A 6,740-nucleotide genomic window follows, 5' to 3' on the forward strand; every position below is an offset into this window, starting at 1 on the left:
CCTGCAGGTAAGTATCCCCGTCAGCACAACCTGGTCACCAGGTTCCTCAGGAGCGCGAGAAGGGCGTGTCCGCCTTGGCCGCGCTCCGTACCCTCTTGGGACCCTAATGTGGTCCTACAGGGCCTTGGTACGGCCCTGGTGAGCCCCTAAGTATTGCAATCTTCCTCAGCTGGATGAAAGATGCACTCTTTGTGGCGCTCACCTCCATCAAGAGGGTGGGGGACCTACAGGCATTCTCTGTGTCCCAAAGGTGCCTGGAACTCGGGATCGGTAATTCTCACGTGGTCCTGAGATCCTATCCCGACGACGTGCCCAAGCTTCCCACTACTCCCTTCCGGGACCAGGTGGTGAACCTGCAGGCGCTCCCCTCCGGAGAGGAAGACCCAACCTTTCTATGTGTTGTGTCCAGTACGCGCGCTGCGCCTCGTCTGGACCACACACAGAGCCTCAGAAGCTCTGAGCAGCTCTTTGTCTGTTCTGGGAGACGGCACCCGGGGGGGGCTGTCTCCAAACAGAAGTGGCGCACTGGGTACCAATCCCAGGATCGCCGTGCCCGCTGGCAGTGAGAGCCCACTCCACTCGTGGGCACTGGCACAGGGCGCCTCTCTGGCAGACATTGTAGAACTGCGGGTTGGGCTACGCCCAGTACCTTCACGAGATTTTACAATCTCCACGAGGAACCAGTTGCAGCACATGCCCTTAAACGCCGCCAACGTTTAGGGTGGGCTCCTGGTTTGGGCGTACGCCTGCGAAAGCGCCTTCTCCCCTCACCAGGTGAGACTAGTGCGCTATTGTAGCCTACCTACTTTCCCCTCTCGGGCGAAGTATAGGCATTCCATCCATCACTAAGCATTGCACTTGGTAACAGACTGAGCGGAGCCGTCTGTTAGAACCAGGTCCGTTACAGGTAGAGTCATCCCTGCTCAGGCAGACCCCTGTATTAGGACTAGTGCCCCATACGTAGTGACTCCCCTCTGGGTCGTCCCGTGTGTTGAATTCCTCACTCAGGATTTCCCGATTGGTGAATCTGTGACCTCCCCGCCGGTGGTAATCCCACCTGGATTGTCCCCCTATTCGGGCTAACACCTTTCCGCATGTTGTTCTCCCCGCCGGGGAGACCATGTCATGTCTCCACATGTACCTCCCCTCCGGGTAGGATGTGGCCTCCGTAGCACACTCTTCTAAGAGGAGAGCAGTGTTTCCCCAGTGTTCGGCTCCGGACAGCTCCTCGCTACTAGAGGCGTACGCCACTGTCCGTGAGGCCGTCAGTAGAGGCTTCTCGGTATGACCAATACTATATGACTGGAAGATTACGTCTCGCGGTAGCACTCTGGGACTCGCTAGCCCAGTCAGGGTCGCTCCGCTAGAGGTCGTGATATCGGTGCAAGCGCTGTGGAGTTTAAGAATGATCCCCAGTCAGTCTCTCACAACGTCGAGAGACCGACTGAAGGGGAACGTCTCGGTTACGTCTGTAACCTCGGTTCCCTGATGGAGGGAACGAGACGTTGTGACTTCATGCCACAACGCTGCACCGAATCACTGCAGTGAACGGGAGTGCCCTCTCAGGTTCCTCAGTACAAAGGGTGAGTGAATGACCGCCGCAATCTTCCTTTATACCCGTATGCACGGGGCGGAGACTGGCGTGCGCGTGCCATTCGCCAAGCCCATTGGCGTTTTATTAATTAATTATCTCGGAGAAGGTAGGTTCTCAAGATCAAACCCCAGTCAGTCTCTCACAACGTCTCGTTCCCTCCATCAGGGAACCGAGGTTACAGACGTAACCGAGACGTTTTCGTAACTATCGTGACGCGGGTCTCTCACCCCGTCTTCCAATATATATATAAAAAATATCCTTTTATTCTGATCAACAAATATCAATGATTTAAAAAAAAAATTAATCAATGTTACGGATATACTTCAAACTCAACACATAAATTTGGAATATCCAATCTGCAGAAGTTCGTTTAAACAGGTCTCTGCTCACCTTATTTAATTCTGTCGACAGCGTGTTGAAGTCAAAAGTTGTCTCGTCCCAATTTTCGGTCACTCTCCGAGTTTTACAATTCTCTTTAGATGCCTCTTTCTCCAATCGCGTCCGGGGTCACCATCTGATGAACATTAAAGCAATGTTCTGCGCGTTCAAAAATTGGAGAGAGGCCAGTTCAGAAAACGTTGACATTTATTGATCAGAAGTCTCAAACAAACAGCTGTTTCGGTGGATCCTCAGACTCAAAACAGTCTTAACAAAGAATCGACTCCGAAAAACACATTCAGAAGCTTATATATTTTTCGTCGAATCTCTTCTCCGTGGCGGGTTCCAATCCGCTTTTCCTTCTTTGTCCTGTCTCAGCCAATCAGCTCACTGCCTTGTTTTTCAAACCACCATTCATCTGTAACAAATTATAGAGGCCCAACATGCTCTGTGCGTAACCTGATCTTAACACACACACATAGTAATATCCTGTGGAAAAGCCCCACAGTATTCAGCGCTAAATTCTTAATTAACTCAACTGACACACTGGTTATATTTTCAACATATTATGCATAGTTAGTTAACAATAATAAAATCCTAAGCATATTAAATGTAAAGGCACGTTTAATACCACAATAAGATCCTTCAGTGTACACATTTCTTCCCCAAAAATAAAATGTTCTTGTTACACACACACATAAGCAGATCATGCAACCCCCCACTTACTGACCACATTCCGATCTCTGGCAACATCTAGCAACTGTAGAACTCTCAGATTCAAGCTTTTGTTCACAATCATGTCATGTAGGAAAATACATCTGATTTAAACAAAATCAATCATCCATTTTTATGTCGATCCATATATTGATCTTAATTTCCCACAACCCCTTCACTGGTGCCTGAAATTGTGTTCTTCCAACCTCACTCGTGACACAGCGTTACTAAATTGAGACGTTGCTTCCGGGTTAAAGTTGGAATTTCCGCGTGTGGTGAAGTGCCCCTTTATGCTTGTCCCCGCCCCATGATTAGGTTGCGGGCCCCATTTGGACTATATAAGGGGCATCCCCAGAGTTGTAGGATATTGCGTCATCGGGGTGTTGGTTGCCGGTGCTCGTTTGCTCAGGTGCGAGCTGGTGTCTGTCTGGAGGTACGAATCGTACTGCTTGAGGCTTTTCCCTTTACCTTGCTGCTAGAGTTTCAGGGTAGGAAAGCGAACCGATCGCGCACACTATACGTTGTGCTGCGAGTGACTGCCGCTCTACTGCTTGTGCGTGAGTGTCCGCTGGTGTCTGTCGGGAGCTACTGAGCGTACCCGTCGCCGGTTTCCCTTTAAATCTCTGCTGAAGTTCCGGTTTTGTAAGTGAGATCTGATCACGCGTGTTGTGTCGGGAGTGACTGCTGCTCTTCTGCTCGTAAATGGGAGGAATGAATGGTTTGCCGGATGTTTAAACGGAAGCCCTGCTGATCGGGGGTTAAAGTGGGCGTTGATCACTACGCTTGTTTGCCTCGACGCTGCTGTTTTGTTTTTACTGTTTTGATTTAGTTTATTTGTTTTGCTTTAGTTTATTCGTTTTGGTTTATCTGTTTTGCTTTAGTTTATTTGTTTTGGGTTTGCTTTAACCGTTTTGGTTTATTTGTTTGGGTTATAATTTACTTTGTTCTTTTTTGTTATAATTTGTTTACAGCCGTTTTTGATAACTGTCTGGCTTACAACTGTTTCGGACCAAGGTTTATGTACAGTTGTGGTCTGCGGCTACCGTACATTTGTTTGTTTTGTGTTTTTCTTATTTCTTATATTTTGCTTGCGTTTAGATTTTGATATAATTGATGTATTTGTGTTTGTGCGTTTTGCCTTACTATTATCGGTAAGCAACAGTGTATTACTTGCCGCCGACAGCTGCTTGCTGGCAATATTACCATTTAATGCGGTTTCCTGAGAGGCCACAGTTATATATTGTTAACTGCTTTTCTTCTCGTTCTCAGGAGCGGGGTGACCCAAAGGCGGTCAGGCTAGCCATCATATGCCGGGTGACGGAAATTCTCCTTTCAGTGTGCGGTAGAGGTTTTCTTGTAGTGTATCTCACTAGTGTGTGTGTGTGTGCTTACGAAGTGTGGCACGGTGTCCTCATCGCGGCCTTATTTGAGGCCCACCGCTTAGCCTGTAATGGTGCACCCCAGCTCCGTCACGAGATCCTGCATGTCTGTGTACTGATTGAGCTTTGTTGCTCCTATACCAACCAGTGGCCTGGCCAGCTAGCACCATTGTTTCACTGACTCCAGTAGTTTTTTAAAGTATTTATGATTATTAAATAAAGAATTCTATTTTTCTATACCTATTCACGTCTCATTGTCTTGTGATTTGGAGAGAGAGGAACGAACTTGTGTGCCCTAGTAGGGGTATTTCCCGATCTGGTTCAATGCTGGGGTGGCGTAGTCGTGACATTGCATAGTCTTACCATTGGAGAGCGTGCTCTCAAGTACCCGTGGCGCCACACGCGATTACGCGAAGTTAGCCTAATTCCTCTTCAAATAACAAATGAACTAATTTGCCAGCTAAAGATTTGCAAAATTACAATATTATAATTATAAATACATACTTATGCATTTATTTACAGCTTACCTTTGCAAAGTTTTACAAAAAAAAGTTTCAAGTGTGGTATTAGTATACTTCTTTTATTAGTATACACTGTAATGGATTTTTGTAATTTGAACAATAATTTTCTGTTATATAGTAAAATACTGTGAAACACAATAAAAGTATAATACTGTATCTAGACTGGGATTATAGGTCAAATACAACCTTTTTAAAGTGTTCTTTCTGTCTTCTTATCTGCTCTCCAGACCTTAAAAGTGTACTTTTATTAACCAAAAATTTGGTCAATTTAGTGTCAAGTAGTAATGAAAAAGTACATTACTCTAAATTGCCCCGACCCCTGACTTGTGTTGTGTATGGATCAATTTGTGTATAGACTAATATGTATGGATAACCTGGTTCTTGCCATAAATGTAGCCTTGGATGCTGGAATGGCATTTAAGGGATATTTCACCCAAAACTAAAATATCTTTTATAATTTACTCACTCTTAGATTGTTCAAAACCTCTATAAATGAAGATATTTGTAAATGAAGACAAAGATATTTGGAAGAATGTCAGGAACCAAACAGATCTCTTCCCCCATTGACTCCCATAGTATTTATTTTCTCTACTATGGATCTGTTTGGTTACTGGTTGTGTTCAGCAGAACAAAGTCATTTTTACAGGTTTGAAACAATCATTTGAACTTAAAACATTAATTTTTGTGTAAACTATCTGTTTAAGAATTAAACAGTAAATAAACAAGCATGCTACTAGTACATTGATATGAGTATACAGTACTTGCTTTTTTAAGTATAAAGTGAAATATACTTGAAGTGTATATAAGTATACACAGAAATGAAAATGGTCTCAATTTACTCGTCCCCAGGTTGTTCCAAGTCTGTATACATGTCTTTATTCTGTTGAACACAGAGAAAGATGGAAGAATGCTTATAACCAAACAGTTATTGTCCACCATTGATTACCAAAAAATGACTTTATATTTTTTTGTTTTGTTGAACACAAAATAAGTTATTTTGAAGAATGTAGGAAAGCAAACAGTTTGGGGAGCTTTTGGCTTCCATGGTATTTTTTCCTACTATGGAAGTCAATGTTGGCCAAGAACTGTTTGGTTACAAGCATTCTTCTAAATATCTTTCTCTGTGTTCGACAAAACAAAACATTTACACAGATTTGGATTTGTAATTCGGATTTGTAACACAATAGATTTTAAATACATATATGATCTCATTTTATTGAGCTGTTGAGCAAGATCCTAGCCTGACCTCTCACACTTGTGTTAAGAAATCTAGTGATGTTTCTCTCATCCGTTCTCCATTGATCAAACTTCACAGAGCCAAGAAAGACAGCAGGAGAAGTTCAGTTACCTCATCATATCCAGATCACAGGAAGAGAAGACTCAGCAGAATGAGGGTTTTGATATGGGCAGACTCACGGCACAAGTCCGTCGTAGACCCAGACATGTTCAGTGTCAGCTCTGTTGCTCTGATGGAGAACTCAAACAAGTGGCCGTAACAGCCCGTCATCATGGAAAGTATGAAACACATTCATTTCACCAATCTCTCAGATTTCATCCAGCTATATGATCTGTATCAGATTACACTCTTTTGTCTGTTTTATGAAGATGTGTGTCATATTTGATTTTCTTGTCCTGTCTTACAGAGACATGTACAGATGCGCCAGAAACAGTGACTGGGGAGATCTGTTGCCAATGTTTCATGAGGATGATGATGACACTAAAATTAATGACAATCTTTGAAGTTCATCTATCAATTCTGTATTATTATCATTTCTATTTTCCATTCAAAGCGATTTGATCTTTGTGATATTTATTTGCAAATAAACAAGTTTATTATTGCAGTCTATTTTTTCTCTGTATTGCACTTTATTGTTCTCACAAAATAAATTTTTTGTCGCTATGAATTGAAAACATAACTGTGTATGGAAATGTATCAATATTAAACAGTCAAATCCTGGTTACAATCCAACCTTTTATATTTCATTATGAAGACCTTATAAAGCCACATAAACAATGCATCAGACCTTACTGAATCTTTTGTGCTGCTTTTCTACACAATATAACTACAAATATAAAAAGAGCAGAGGGAGAGTCCTAGTGTGACATTACTCATCTGGTCATATGAAGTCCTATGAGGACAAATGCTAAACGCAT

Source organism: Barbatula barbatula (assembly GCF_947034865.1).
Source record: "Barbatula barbatula genome assembly, chromosome: 3".
NCBI lineage: Eukaryota > Metazoa > Chordata > Actinopteri > Cypriniformes > Nemacheilidae > Barbatula > Barbatula barbatula.